Source organism: Quercus lobata, chromosome 5 (genome assembly GCF_001633185.2).
Source record: "Quercus lobata isolate SW786 chromosome 5, ValleyOak3.0 Primary Assembly, whole genome shotgun sequence".
NCBI lineage: Eukaryota > Viridiplantae > Streptophyta > Magnoliopsida > Fagales > Fagaceae > Quercus > Quercus lobata.
In genome coordinates this window covers 48,368,182-48,383,884 of record NC_044908.1, presented here as the reverse complement: position 1 = coordinate 48,383,884, position 15,703 = coordinate 48,368,182, and positions in this window count along the sequence as shown.

Here is a 15,703-nt window from a genome sequence, read left to right as displayed (position 1 = left end):
CACGTGTAAGTTTTACTTTCTGGGATGGAGGCTTGTCCTATCAGCCCATACCTCGAGTGGTTGGGAGTGGACGTAAAAGTTGAATAGCATGGTGAAGAGCATGGGCCTGTCAGACACAGAGCTCTTTATTACAATATTGGCAGTTTTTTCACTTGTCTTGTCCCTACATTAAACTCGTCCTTCTTCTTTAGGTGTCCTGTGGGTTGCTGAGCGTGAGATTGTCCTCGGCCACATCCTTGGGCCTTTTTAGGGCTTTCAGTACGCGTCCTCAGCAATAGGTCTCCTCGGCCTGGGCCTTGGGCCCTAATGTAGAGTGGGTCTGGGCCACAAATTCTCTGGCCCCACAATAGCCCCTCAAAATCCTGCTGCCCGACTTTTTAGTTGGGGAGGAGGGTTTTGGTGATGTTGGGCCCACATCATAGCTTGCTCAAATTTTGTACTTTATTGGTGCTGGTGTTTTTCCATCTACTCGGGAAATGTGCCGAATTAAGAGGCATTCCTTTAGTTTCACTCACGCGGTGTCCCTGACGTTTCAGTGCTCGAGGCGCGTCTTCACAAGGATCTTCAGATCTTATGGTTGCAGATGGTGCTGGAAATCGAACCAAAACCGTCTTGTCCGTAGCATTCCTTGGAAACCTACATAAATTAAATGCCACCAACCTGCCCTTTATCCTACATAAATTAAATGCCACCAACCTGCCCTTTATATAGGTAGGATAGGAGGTTATTCCCCTTACATATAAACCCTTTGGCTCCTTCAAATTCATAATCCTTCAGCCATAATCAGTCTCCATATCCAGTGTAATCCACCCTTAGTGCAATATGTTTGAGGCACGGGTGGGGGTGAAGGAACCATACCCGCCACAGAGGCACCGAATCCTTCCGAGACTCAAGGTGGTGCGGTCTGGACAGGGGAGACACAGACTCAAGGTGGTGCGGTCTGGACAGGGGAGACACAGACTCAAGATAATCTTCCGTTTTGAAAAGGTGGGGATAGTATCTCCGCCTCTTTCAGTCAAAATCCGAAGCAGGTACTAGTCGCATCAGATCCTTGGTATGTCAGAAATAAGGTTTTTCGCCATCAGTGCCGTCTGCTCTATCGCAGGCGTGGTTAACATGGAGGCTCATCAACTTCCTGTGTGGCCATCGGCGAGCACCCCGCTCCCTGCACCTTTTCTTCAAAGGTGCTAGCTCCATGCCAGGTTCTTTTGCTGCCTGAGTTATGGGCATGTAAAAGTATTGAAAAACGGTTTCCGTAGACAACGTTCTGGAACTGCCACATCTCCCTTCTCTGCGCCTCTTCTTCTGTTTTTTTTTTTTTTTTTTAAATTTCCTTGTATCTTTTCTTTTTGCTTATGTAGTTAGTTTTCAGTATGAGCTTATTCAAGCTCTTTCATTGTACGCTGTACTACTTCTTTGTCTTAATAAGAGATGGATCTGTTTCCTTTTAAATACTTTTCTTTTCTGCAGTAATTACTTTGTGAATGGGATACTACATGTGTATTTTCCTTTAATGATACTTAGAGCAGGAAACCTTGAAACAGAAAGCTACTAATTTGAACTTATCGACATTATCAAGTATAATAATGCCAACTCACAGTAGATTAAACTTATGAGACTAACCGAGATAACAGCTGAGTGCTCCGTAATGCATGTGAGGCAACCGTCCGAGAACGATAAACTCAAAATAAACCATCTGAGAGGGTTGCCGAGTAGTGAGGGACTTTGGCCGTGTTTTTGATAACACCTGACCCTATCACCATCGCATCAGTTCCCTTGGTATTGAGGATCCAAGGGTAGACTAGGGATTCCATTCAGTCTAGGGATTAACCCAAATATTAATGCGTAACTCCTCTCCGGGGTAGATTTTAAGGGCCATATAACGTCCAGGTTGTGTCCAAAACTTGTATTTTTTCTTTTAAGTAGTTGGTTTCCCCATAGGCTTGAGTCCAAGGACCATACAAGGTCTTGGTTCTGTCCAAAACTTATATTTTTTCCTTTAAGTAGTTGGTTTCCCCATAGGCTTGAGTCCGAGGACCATACAAGGCCTTGGTTCTGTCCAAAACTTGTATTTTTTCTTTTACGTAGTTGGTTTCCCCATAGACTTGAATCCGAGGACCATACAAGGCCTTGGTTCTGTCCAAAACTCGTATTTTTTCTTTTAAGTAGTTGGTTTCCCCATAGGCTTGAGTCCGAGGACCATACAAGGCCTTGGTTCTGTCCAAAACTCGTATTTTTTCTTTTAAGTAGTTGGTTTTCCCATAGGCTTGAGTCTGAGGACCATACAAGGCCTTGGTTCTGTCCAAAACTTGTTTTTTTTCTTTCAAGTAGTTGGTTTCCCCATAGGCTTGAGTCCGAGGACCATACAAGGCCTTGGATTCTGTCCAAAACTCGTATTTTTTTTTTAAGTAGTTGGTTTCCCCATAGGCTTGAGTCCGAGGACCATACAAGGCCTTGGTTCTATCCAAAACTTGTATTTTTTCTTTTAAGTAGTCGGTTTCCCCATAGGCTTGAGTCCGAGGACCATACAAGGCCTTGGTTCTGTCCAAAACTTGTATTTTTTCTTTTAAGTAGTTGATTTCCCCATAGGCTTGAGTCCGAGGACCATACAAGGCCTTGGTTTTGTCCAAAACTTGTATTTTTTCTTTTACGTAGTTGGTTTCCCCATAGGCTTGAGTCTGAGGACCATACAAGGGCTTGGTTCTGTCCAAAACTTGTATTTTTTCTTTTTAAGTAGTTGGTTTCCCCATATGCTTAAGTCCGAGCACCATACAAAGCCTTGGTTCTGTCCAAAACTTGTATTTTTTCTTTTAAGTAGTTGGTTTCCCCATAGGCTTGAGTCCGAGGACCATACAAGGCCTTAGTTCTGTCCAAAACTTGTATTTTTTCTTTTACGTAGTTGGTTTCCCCATAGGCTTGAGTCCGAGGACCATACAAGGCCTTGGTTCTGTCCAAAACTCGTATTTTTTTTTTAAGTAGTTGGTTTCCCCATAGGCTTGAGTCCGAGGACCATACAAGGCCTTGGTTCTATCCAAAACTTGTATTTTTTCTTTTAAGTAGTCGGTTTCCCCATAGGCTTGAGTCCGAGGACCATACAAGGCCTTGGTTCTGTCCAAAACTTGTATTTTTTCTTTTAAGTAGTTGATTTCCCCATAGGCTTGAGTCCGAGGACCATACAAGGCCTTGGTTTTGTCCAAAACTTGTATTTTTTCTTTTACGTAGTTGGTTTCCCTATAGGCTTGAATCCGAGGACCATACAAGGCCTTGGTTTTGTCCAAAACTTGTATTTTTTCTTTTAAGTAGTTGATTTCCCCATAGGCTTGAGTCCGAGGACCATACAAGGCCTTGGTTCTGTCCAAAACTTGCAGTTTCTCTTTTTTTTTTTTTTTTTGAAGATTAGCCCCTTGACCAAGGTGGGGGGGGGGGGGGGTGGGTGCTAGCTTGACGTTGGAAGCCCCTAAAGCTGCCCGTGCCATTGACACTGCAAGGCGTAGCCCCTAGCGGAGATTTATGTCTGGACAACAACAGCGTGTTGCCGAAAACGGAGGAGCTTTCACAGATCCTTATTTGACAGAGGCTTGACTCCGCCACCACCTGGGCCAACACGCAAGCCTCCCCACAGACGACGCCAATTGTAGGGACACGATTTTTCACGACCCAAGAATAACATTGGGCTCGCATGCAAAAAGGCCCTAACAATATAATTTGTAGAGTGTGGGCTAGAAAGGCTTGGCCTTGGTCACTGGACAACAGTGTAATTGAGGTTTTCATGGTAGCTCATACGAAGGTGGGCCTGGCGTGAATGACAAGACCTTTCTTTAGTGCCACTCATAGGGTTCTCGTCCTCGGACATAGTCCGAGGAGCTTAGTGTTCTTCTCCTCCATTTTCTATGCCCCCCCCTCCCTCTCTTTGGTTCTTCTTACCTTTTATACTAGTAGTTACTTCTCTTTCAATGTCCACGTGTAAGTTTTACTTTCTGGGATGGAGGCTTGTCCTATCAGCCCATACCTCGAGTGGTTGGGAGTGGACGTAAAAGTTGAATAGCATGGTGAAGAGTATGGGCCTGTCAGACGCAGAGCTCTTTATTACAATATTGGCAGCTTTTTCACTTGTCTTGTCCCTACATTAAACTCGTCCTTCTTCTTTAGGTGTCCTGTGGGATGCTGAGCGTGAGATTGTCCTCGGCCACATCCTTGGGCCTTTTTAGGGCTTTTAGTACGCGTCCTCGGCAATAGGTTTCCTCGGCCTGGGTCTTAGGCCCTAATGTAGAGTGGGCCTGGGCCACAAATTCTCTGGCCCCATAGAGAACAATAGCAATTTCTCTTTGGTGAAAATAAATATCACTCTTACTATAAAACAAAGACCAAATTGTAAACATCACATTGAAGTTAATTATCAGATAGAAAAATATTATAGCAAACATATTGAGAGTAACATTCTTGCAGCCTAGAGAATGGAAACTGTAGGGCCCTTGGGCCCAGAAGTTCATTATTTATTCATATATTGGGCCTGTGGCCCAAGCCAAGAATAAGGATCTACCCGAGGAGGAGAAGTCTTTGTCAAAGGAGATTGCACTAATAAATAAAAGGTGGGTTTTTGGTCATAATAGCTCCGGAGAGGGTGCCGAGGAAGAAAACTTCCTCAACCAAACTTGGCCGAGGTCCTGGAAGATGGTTTGACAGCAAGGATGACAACCCCGGAAATTCAGTTGGGGCGGACAAGCATTGTAGAGATATAAGATAAGGAAGAGCCTCAAAATATCTGGGGAGAAAGCTGCTACCTCCGCATTAAATGCACTACAGCTAACTCCCAAGCCGCATTAATGTAAAAGTAATACCTGAATAGTGTATTTCAACCTTACAACTACTACATGAGGACTTATGGGAAGTCCTGATGAGACAAGTATCAACCCTAACCATCTAGCATACAGGTGGAAGGTGGAGATGAAAAGAAGGGAGAGTATAAAAGAAGAAGGGGGAAACAAGATTAGGGGATCGAAAGGAGACGGGAAGAAAAGGACAGAAACAATATAGCATTCGAGAATAAAACTTGTAATTGGACTTGTGAGTAATAGAAAAGAACAGACCTTCTCGGACTTTGCCGAGGACAACATTTTCAACACAACCCTTTTTTCTTTTCATTCTCTTATCATTTGAATCCTTTTCAGCGTTCGTTTGATTAACTAAAGCCCAATTTTTCAACCCACACTCTACAAATTCATTGTTTTGGGGTTTTTTGGACCTAAGTCCATCCACATAGTGGGCTGAGAACTCAAATCTGGTCCTTACAGAAACCATAAAGCAATTTATAACAAATATGATCAAATGCCAAACTCAAATCAATTTTGAAAAAGAAAAAATATATATTTGAATAGTTTTAAGGCCATCAAAACTCAAACTCATTCATCATGAAATCCCAAAATTGAAGTACATTTTTTTTTTCAAGTAATGAGATGGAAATAAATAAATAATAAGAATAATAAAAATAACAAAATTCATTTTGAGTTCATACCCTTTGGACCTGGGCTACTAATGTTTGCCTCTCATGTGCTTCAGTTTCATCTGCAAGCTCTAGAGTCATTCTCTATCTCTTGTACTCATTTGATTGGGTTTTGGCAAACATACTTGAGTCATGACAGAAAGAACGGTTAAAACACTCAAGAAACTATCCCATTGAAGGCCATACCGATCAATTTGTGGAGAGAGAACAACTAATAATTTATAAAGAAAGAAATGAGAGGTGAAGAGGTTGCAATTTGTCAGTGACTGTCAGAATTCCATTTAATAGCGGCATTTGAAGAGTTTAGGCTAATAAAGAGACACACAGTAGAGTTGGAGATAGAATAATACATGAATCTAAGGAGATGCTCAATAAATGTAAATCAATAAAACAAAAAATAAAAATGAAAGAAATAAAATAAATGATAACATGGAGCTGACATGGCTTAACTGGAGCGTAGCAACGATAAATGCTACGCTTCAACTTTTAGATATAATATAGATATAGATGATGTACTTTCTATCAAATCATCAACACAATGATGCATTTTTTTTCAAACTCTATCTTGAGAGGCAATAAACATGACTCCATCCACTTGCATGGGTTATGCCAAAACCATTTGAAATGTTTAGGCTCTCTCTCTCTCTCTCTCTCTCTCTCTCTCATAAGTTTCATAAAAAAGAAATATTTTGGATTGATCTTATTAATGTTTATATTTTCTTAACTTTAAAATGCTTAAACTCTAGGATTGGAAAATATTATTTCTTTCCCTTTTCCGTTTTAATTTTTTCCTATTTAATTTACTAATTTTAGTTACAAAAATAAAAGTTAAAAAATAAAGAAAATTGTGGCTAATTATATCTATATGTTTAGGTGCCGATGTAGTTCAAGGTTTGTTCTACAAGAAAACGAATCAAGTTTGAATAACTAATCTAACTTCATCCCATAAAAAAATAAAAAGAAGTAGTAATCTAACTTGATGACGAACTTGCTTGCTCACTTCCAAGTGCAGGAGATCGTAGTAATATAATTCTCGGTGTACCGAGGTCGAACCACAAGGAACGGGGTAAATTTAAAGACAATGTAATTAAACAACAATTTGGGTGAAGAAGAAAAGTACTTTTGCTATGTGATTGTTAATAAGAATAATAATAAAAACAAATTTAATTCAATAATGTAAATACTAGGGCATCAGGGTATTTCCCTATATCGATATGAAATTCTTAGTGAACTAAGAAATTATATATTTTATAATTGATTGTTCTTTTACAATTAAATACTTATGATTCAGTTGAACTGGGACAATTCAATAACGCATGATAACCTAGATTAATAATGCGGTTAGAAAAGTTTTCAGAAAAAACTCATTCACTTTAAAACCTGATTTCTATTTGAAACTATTAAAAATTCATCTAAACAATAAGAAAAACATGATTGAACTTATTGAAAGCATGGAAGAACTAATACATCAAAAGAAATCTAATTGAACAATCAAATATGTTGTTGATAAAATCCTAGAAAGAATCACATTGAATATTCATACTATATAGAAGAAACATAACCCCTAGCCCTAGCAAAGAGTTTAGGCTGCCATTAGAGAAAGGAAAATACAAGGTTTTCTATGCCAAATTCATTCTACACAGCCTCCCTTCCAAACCCTAATGTCTAAGTGTTCAAAGAAAATAAAACTTTTATTATTTTTAATTTCCGTCTAGGTTTACAGCAGTAACTTGTGAGTTTATTTCGGCCTTCAAAAATTGAGAATTTTGAAAAACTCAAAACTGGAAAGTTGTAGATATTTAAGTCATGGTTCCAACCCATATGGCCTTGTGTCAATTGGATGTTTGAGGAGAGAGATACGCCCAAAATACTGATCAATACTCAAATCAGATATTTCCTTTTCAAATTCTGCCTCTTTGATTTCTTTCCTTATTTGAAGCTTCCAATCATGATAGATGATCTAAGCACTCCAGTTGTACCTCCTTAGACATTTAAGCATGGTCCTTTAGCTCCACTTTAATTCTAGTTTGACTTTCATTCTCTCACAAATTCCTGTAAACTCATCTTTCTCACATGATTTCCTAAAAGTAGAAAATTACACACAATGAATGACATCTTATTCAAGAAATTATGTAAAGATAAATAATAGGGACTAATGCAAATCATGGCTTAATTATACAAATTAAGCATAGTAAAAAAGAGATAACGTCCACATAAATATATAACAAGTATACATTTTAAGGCGTTATCAGAACTCAAACTTATCTAGTATTCCAAATAAAATTAAGTAAACGAATATTGAGTTATCTTCCCATTTAGCATTAGTTTAGACATATCTTGAGTATCTCCACTAGATAAGATAAAACCAAAATCCTCTCTATTTTAGGAAGTAAAACTTTAAAATACAACTTCATGAAGTTGTATTTTGCTAAAGTAAACCAATATTGAGTTATCTACACTAGGATCCATTTGGATACAGTTGAAAACTGAAAACAATGTAGCAAAATAATTTTTAAATATGTAAATAGTACTGTGGGACCCATTTTTAATGAAAAAGTTACTGAAAAGTGAGATTTGTGGGTCCCGTGAACAGTACATAGAACCCACTTGTGTGGCTTAAAGGTGGTTGAAAAGTCAAATTATTCGGCTAAAAAAAAAAATCTGAAAACACCCAACGTGGACGCACAAACCGCACACTAAGTGTGTGTTTGGATTCCAAGTCTGCGTTTTCAAGCTGCGTTTTGTTCCTTTTTTTTTTTTTTTCACGCGTTTTGGAGTATTGCAGTTACTGTTCAATGAACAGTAACCACAAATGTTGACTTTCTGCAGTGAACAGTGCATATGTGCACTGTTCACGGACCCACAAATTTCATTTTTTATCAATTTTTTCATTAAAAATGGGTCCCACAGCACTATTCACACATTTAAAAATTATTTTACTACAGTATTTTCAATTTTCAATTTTCAGTTTCAGCAAAATAAGTTTTATCCAAACACACCCTAAATCAACAATCTTTCTAAAGTTCAAAAAGTGTTTTGCTAATGAACATTACTCTCTTTGTCTAGGGTGTTACTGTTCATTAGCAAAAGAATTTATTGGAATAAAATATCCAACTCCTCTCTCTCAAGTAAAAAAAGTTGAAACAAGTACATAAAAAAAAATAAAAATAAAAATGCTCTTAGTTAAACCTATATATCTTCTATATTTGTAGAGTTGCCAAGAGATGCAGCGCCCAGATGTTTAAAAGAAGGGGAAAAAATTTGTTAATCCCTACAGTCATCAATGGTCGGTCCCAAAAGAAATAATAAAAAGAGGAGCCAAGGAAAGAAAGAGCTGGAAAGTAGCATATATATATATATATATATATATATATATATTCGAGTTTATAAAAGAAAGCCTATAAAGAACGGCTATATTGTATTGTATCATATACCAACATAGATATACGTACCAACATCTATGATCTGTATTAAGGGTTTAAACTTAGAAATTCATGTTGTTTTGTCCCTTATAATATTGTACCCTCTTAAACCTTTAATTAACATTAACATAATTTGTTTAGCCGATTGTTATTATTGTTTAATACTTCTCTCCTTAATTTTAATGGGGTTATTGTTTAATACTGAATTACTGACACAGGTCATCAAATTCAATAAACAAAGACACATGTCGTTGGCAAACACAATGGGCTGAGAATAAATTTCGTAATACCCTTTCCTCACTAGGTATTTTTAAGCTCTTGAGTCTTAAGTGACCTTAATTAGGAAAATAGTTATAGAACATAGTTTTGCCCTAAATTAAAAGAATTTTCTTAAACTCAAACCTTAAATAAAAATAAAAAATAAAAATAAAAGAGAGAGAGAGAGAGAGAGAGAGAGAGAGAGAGAAATCAGTAGTAGATTTTATTGATTAAAGATTACGTACTACATTATATAATTGGAAAAAGAAAAGAGGTGCATTCTTCAAATCAAGAAATAACATCCTCTTTAATTCTCTTTTGCAACAATAGCAAGAGCTAGGTTTCAAAGACACACTAACAAAACAAACTAAATGAAAACTTGCACAAATTAAATTGATGTTTTCTAGCATCCACGCAGCCTCCGAAGGACAAATTTGTCAAAGTTGAGGAGATCCAGAAATTCACCAAAAATACTTTATCCTATGATATCTACGCAACATAAAAGATGTCAAAGTCTAGAGTTTTTAGTTTATGCAAAGCAAACTCTATAACATCTATGAAGTGAGTTTTTGGTTGGCAGCTTCAAGGAATTCCAAACAATCCATTTGAACCAAACAACCCATTTGAACCAAACAACTTCGTAAAAGAGCAACCCTATTAGTTTTGGTCATTCATGTGTATTTTAATGATGCGAGAGGAAAGAATACAATACTATCATTTTTACAGAATATGGTATGATTTTTTTTTCCTTTAAATTATAATGAATACTTAACTAAATTGAGTATTGTGTGGTTCATGTAATAGGCTAATTTGAACCTACCACTAAAAAGTATTAAGATTTATTGTGAAAATGTTATGGACATAACTCTTTTTTAATAGATAGATCATAGATAGTGGAGGAGTGGAGAGAAAAAAATATTAAATGACAAGTTATTATTGACTGTTATTAATGGGTAAAAAAAGTTTTTTTAGTGGTATGTTCAAATTAGAACCAATAACCACTTACTACTTAAAATTTGTTGTGAAAATATTGTGAGTATGACAGTTCTGTAAAAGAGACAAGTGTTTTAACCTTTTTTTTTTTTTAGAAGGGAGTATTTTACTTTGTATTAGACGTGTTGACAAAAACATGAGTCTTGATTCAAAGTACCATTTTATAACGCAATTATTTAATTCCATATCAATTAGTAAATTAGAACAAAGAATTAGTTGATATTGCAAAATAATACCAAGCTAAATTGCATATACTCATTTTTTATATTTTTTCTTGCTTCCATCATTTTTAATACTTAGTTCATAGTACACAAAAACTTCATTCTAAAGATTTAATCTGCATGTAAAGTCTCTGGTGGTTGAATAAAAGATTTAGGATTCAATCTCTGCCTACACCTAAGACCAATTGGTGTCTTGGACTGATGATAAAGAACAAAATTATTAAGAGCAGAAGTTATAAATTGAAACTCTATAAAAAAAAATTTTAAAAACAAAAATACCAATTTAAACTGTTTGACTAGGATCAAATTATGGAAAGGATATGTTAGCTTAGCAATTTTAAATTTATTGTCCATATGATTTTGAATTCAATAAATATAAGTGATATACTTTTCTTTTCAAGTTTAATTTATATATATATATATATAGAGAGAGAGAGAGTAACATGTTCCTTAATTCTGTGGTTTAAGATACTAAGCAAAACACGTGGTACAATTAATTTATGTTATGGGTTGATATTGATCCATAATGAGAAATTTGGACAAGAACATGTAAATTATCAAGATCTATTTATCAATTCTAGTGAAATATGTTACATGGATCTTTCTTAAGTGTTTTTCTTACTGTTTCTCTCTTCCTATATTTTGTGTTATTTTTCCTTCTTTCTTCTCTTTTATATGAGCCATCTTCTTCTTTTTCTTCGTATTTTATCTTGGTCCACTTGGATAACTTTTGGTCTTATTAGGCTCTTCTTTTTTGGTTTTTCATTATGAACGAAGACTTTTGGGATCTTCCTTACTGTTCAAGCATCCACCTAAATAATTTATAGCCTCATCAGGCTCTTCTTTCTTGGTTTTTCATCATGAACGGAGACTTCTTGGGCCTTTCTAACTGTTTCACTACAAAAAAATCGTTCTGTCCCAGCGTTTTTTCCCCGGCATTTTTACAAACCGCCATAATAGATAAGCCTATACCAGCACTTTTTGCCGCTAGGAAGCCCAAAAGTGCTAGGATAAGGTTACTGATTTCCCTTATAGGGAAAGTGCTATCCCAATGCTTCCAAAAGCGCCGGGATAGGTCTTTCTCCAAAAGTGCTAGGATAAGGTTACTGATTTTCCTTATGGAGAAAGAGCTGTCCTAGCACTTCCAAAAGCATTGGGATAGGGCTCTTTTCATAAGGGGACGGAGAGACCTATCCCAGCGCTTTTAAAAGCACTAGGACAAGTCTCTCCATTCCCTTATGAAAAGAGGCATGTCCCAGCGCTTTTGTAAGCGCTGGAATAAGGTCAACCTATTCCAGCGCTCTAAAAGCGCTGGGATAGGTCACCTAGGAAATGACCAAAATACCCCAAAATTATAAAATGACCAAAATACCCCTAAAACCCAAAAAATGACCAAAATACCCCTGAAACCTAAAAATTACAAAAATACCCCCCAAAGCCCAAAAAATGACGAAAATACCCCAAAAACCTAAAAAATTACCAAAATATCCCCAAAAATGATGAAAATACTCTCGAAATCTAAAAATGACTAAAATAACCCCAAAACCCAAAAAAAATTACCAAAATGCCCCCGAAACCTAAATTGGATAACCAAAATACCCCTGAAACCTAAAAATGACTAAAATATCCCCCAAAACCCAAAATATTGACCAAAATACCCCTGAAACCTTAAAAATGACCAAAATACCCCTAAAACTTATAAAAATCAAATGACCAAAATACCCCCAAAACCTAAAAATTACCAAAATAGTAGGAATTGATTTCTTCTTGAGGGCATACAAGATGTGGATGTAACATTATTATAGAATATCCAAAACAATAAATTTTGACTTATTCATGAAACTGAAAAATAGTTTGAGAAAGAATGATTGAAGTTGTCTAAGTATGTTTGATACATGTGTTCATTTCATGTTGTGTGACACTGGCTGCTCATAGAATTTGAATTTTATTGGGAAGATAGCTTAGATTTAGGTGCTAAAACTTGAACCAGGGATGTACGGTTTTTTGCATTAGTTCTTAAATTATATAGTGACCTATTCTTTTGGATTTTATTATTTTCCTATTGTGCTGAGATATATAGCGTCCTTGTATGTGCATAATACCATCACAAAGTCACTACTGCATGTATATAGCAGGAATCAGAGCTTTTGACAACTACACTAAATGACTGAATCTTTGATGGATAGGTGCCCCTTAAAGCTTTTATTACTATTATCCCTAGAACAGTGATGGGGGATTTAGATGTTTTAAGTTTCATTTATACAATGTTTCCTTCCCCTTTTTTGTTGGAATAAACATGGATAGGCGAATTTTTGATAGGTAGAGATGGCGAAGCTAAATGCATTTTTCCAGTTCCCTATGGATGATAATTTCCAAAAATTTTACAATATGGAGAGACGTGCTCACATTACTGAGCCAATTGAAATGTAGCAAAGAGACAACGAGCCACTTGCTAAATTTTTTGCGAAGTGTTATGGCTGTCTAGGTGGATATGATCCCTAATGGGTGTGAAATTTCATTTAGCTTAAAAGGCTATTCATTCAAAAGCATGGGGATGCATGTGTGTATGCATGCACACAACATGTGCACGAATGATTACAAACAGATTTTTCCTACAGCTCTGTGCTACATTTTATATACTTTACTAAAAATTATATTTAACACCTAAAAATTCAATTATGTATGTGTTTTTTTTATACAATGTCATTGTCACCCAAATTCTGGTTACATATGCAGGTAGCTGATTTTTCTTAGTATTTCAAGGTCAGAAATCTGTAACATTGGATATAGTTATTGGAATGTGGCAATTACTATTTGCCGAAAAGCAGTGGCCATTGGTTGATCATTGGTGCAAGTTCTTACAGGTAGCTTACCATCCATATTTTGATCTAATGAGACTGAGTAGTGAATTCTTATTGAGACCTATGGTGAAAAGAATTATGTAGCTGGCATCATGTTGGGATTAAGGCATTGTTAAGTGAGCTGCAATAGGAAGTGAGAAGAATTATATTGCTAATTATGTATTTATGTTTATTATTAATTCAACCTTGATGCCCTCTGGGGATCTATCTTCAGGTCTCTGTGATGTTATAAACAGCACATAGGCATCTATGTCATTGTTAGATTTGTTTGTCTGTGTTTGTTTTTGTGTTGTTTTCATCTTCTTTCTTTTTTCCCTTACCCCCCAAAAGGATTCACTCATTGTGAGACAAAATGCCTGGGGGTTTTGGCAAAAATCCTACCAACCACCATGTCAACATTGTTGGTAACTACTGTTGTCAGTCGGGTTGGTGAAATTTTGTCAATGGTAGAATGTGATGGTTGGTGGGTGAACAGCTCTACACCTAGGCTCATTGGCTAATTTGCCTTCATAAATTATTTAATCCAAAACTAGCTTGGTGGTTGGTTGTGTGATTGGACTTTTTGTGATTCTTGGTTTAGTTAGGCACCATTGGTTAATGCATATGACCTATCTAAGCACATGATAATGGATATACCTTTAGGTGCAGGCTTTATTTTTCATAATGATTACCTTGTGAAATTTTCTGTGGTTCATTACAGTTGCTATAAAATAGGTATTGGAAAATATGTATTGTAGGTACATTACAAGTGCTAAAAAAATTAAATTAAAAAAAAAAAAAAAAGACCTATCCCGGCGCTTTCAAAAGCACTGGTATAGGCCTTTTAAATTTTATCCATTCAAGACCTATACCAGTGCTTTTGAGAGCACTGGAATAGGTTAAATTTTATCCATTCAAGACTTATGCTAGCGCTTTTGAAAGCGCTGGCATAGGTAGTACCTATTCCAGCGTTGGTATAGGTTATATTCACATTTTCGTAAAGGCTGTCCCGACACAAGTAAAAATGCCGGAACAGGGTCTGGAAAGCGCTGGGACCTATCCCAACGCTTTTGAAAAGCGCTAGTACAGGTCCGGTGACCCTATACCGACATTCAAACCGCGGCGATTTGAAGCGCCGGGAAAAAAAACGACGGAATAGGAATTTTGACCCTATCTCAGCGCTTTCTGGGGCTATCCCAGCGATTATCAAAACGTTGGGATAGCCCTTTTTTTTTGTAGTGTTTAGGCTTGTCCTTCTACATTAAATACGATAGTGCCAAACAGGTGACCTTCATTAATGCAAAGGTGGTTGTGGAATCATCAAGAACTTTCAAAAAGCTACCTTAGAAAAGTTTAGCTTCTCTAAGATTTATCTTGGTAGCTCAGAAACGCCTTGGACATGACCTCGGCGTGTGGCCTGGAAGGGTGTTAGGCCTAATCAATGATTAGAGGTCTTGTGTTCATTATAAAAATGGGCTAGTCAATACTGAATTTATCTCCATTGTTTGAGTTGATACTTAAATTGGACCCAGTACTTATCTTATTATAATAAGGCCCGATATTTGCTCAGAACTCACCCCACTACAATATATATATATATATATATATATATAGGCCTGGAAGGGTGTTAGGCCTAATCAATGATTAGAGGTCTTGTGTTCATTATAAAAATGGGCTAGTCAATACTGAATTTATCTCCATTGTTTGAGTTGATACTTAAATTGGACCCAGTACTTATCTTATTATAATAAGGCCCGATATTTGCTCAGAACTCACCCCACTACAATATATATATATATATATATATATATATATATATATATATATTGTGGGAGGGTTTCATAGTCTCAGCCTCCAATTAGCAGGTATTGTCCGCTTTAGGCTCGATTTGTTCGTGGCCTTCACAGTTTTGCTCAATCCCACATCGGGGAGAAACGCCTCCCACATGTGCCTTATAATATGTAGTAGTGGTACACATGTGTCTTGGGCTCAAGCTTATAAGGCACATGTGGGAGGCGTCTCCCCCCGATGTGGGATTGAGCAAAACCGTGAAGGCCACGAACAAATTGAGCCTAAAGCGGACAATACCTACTAATTGGGGGCTGAGACTATGAAACCCTCTCACATTAAAAGGCCTAACGCAGATAATACCTGCTAATTGGGGGCTGAGGCGCCTTTTAATGTGGGAGGGTTTCATAGTCTCAGCCCCCAATTAGCAGGTATTGTCCGCTTTAGGCTCGATTTGTTCGTGGCCTTCACGGTTTTGCTCAATCACACATCGGGGAGAGACGCCTCCCACATGTGCCTTATAAGCTTGAGCCCAAGACACATGTGTACCACTACATGTAGCAGTGGTACACATGTGTCTTGGGCTCAATCCCACATCGGGGAGAGACGCCTCCCACATGTGCCTTATAAGCTTGAGTCCAAGACACATGTGTACCACTGCTACATGTAGTGGTACACATG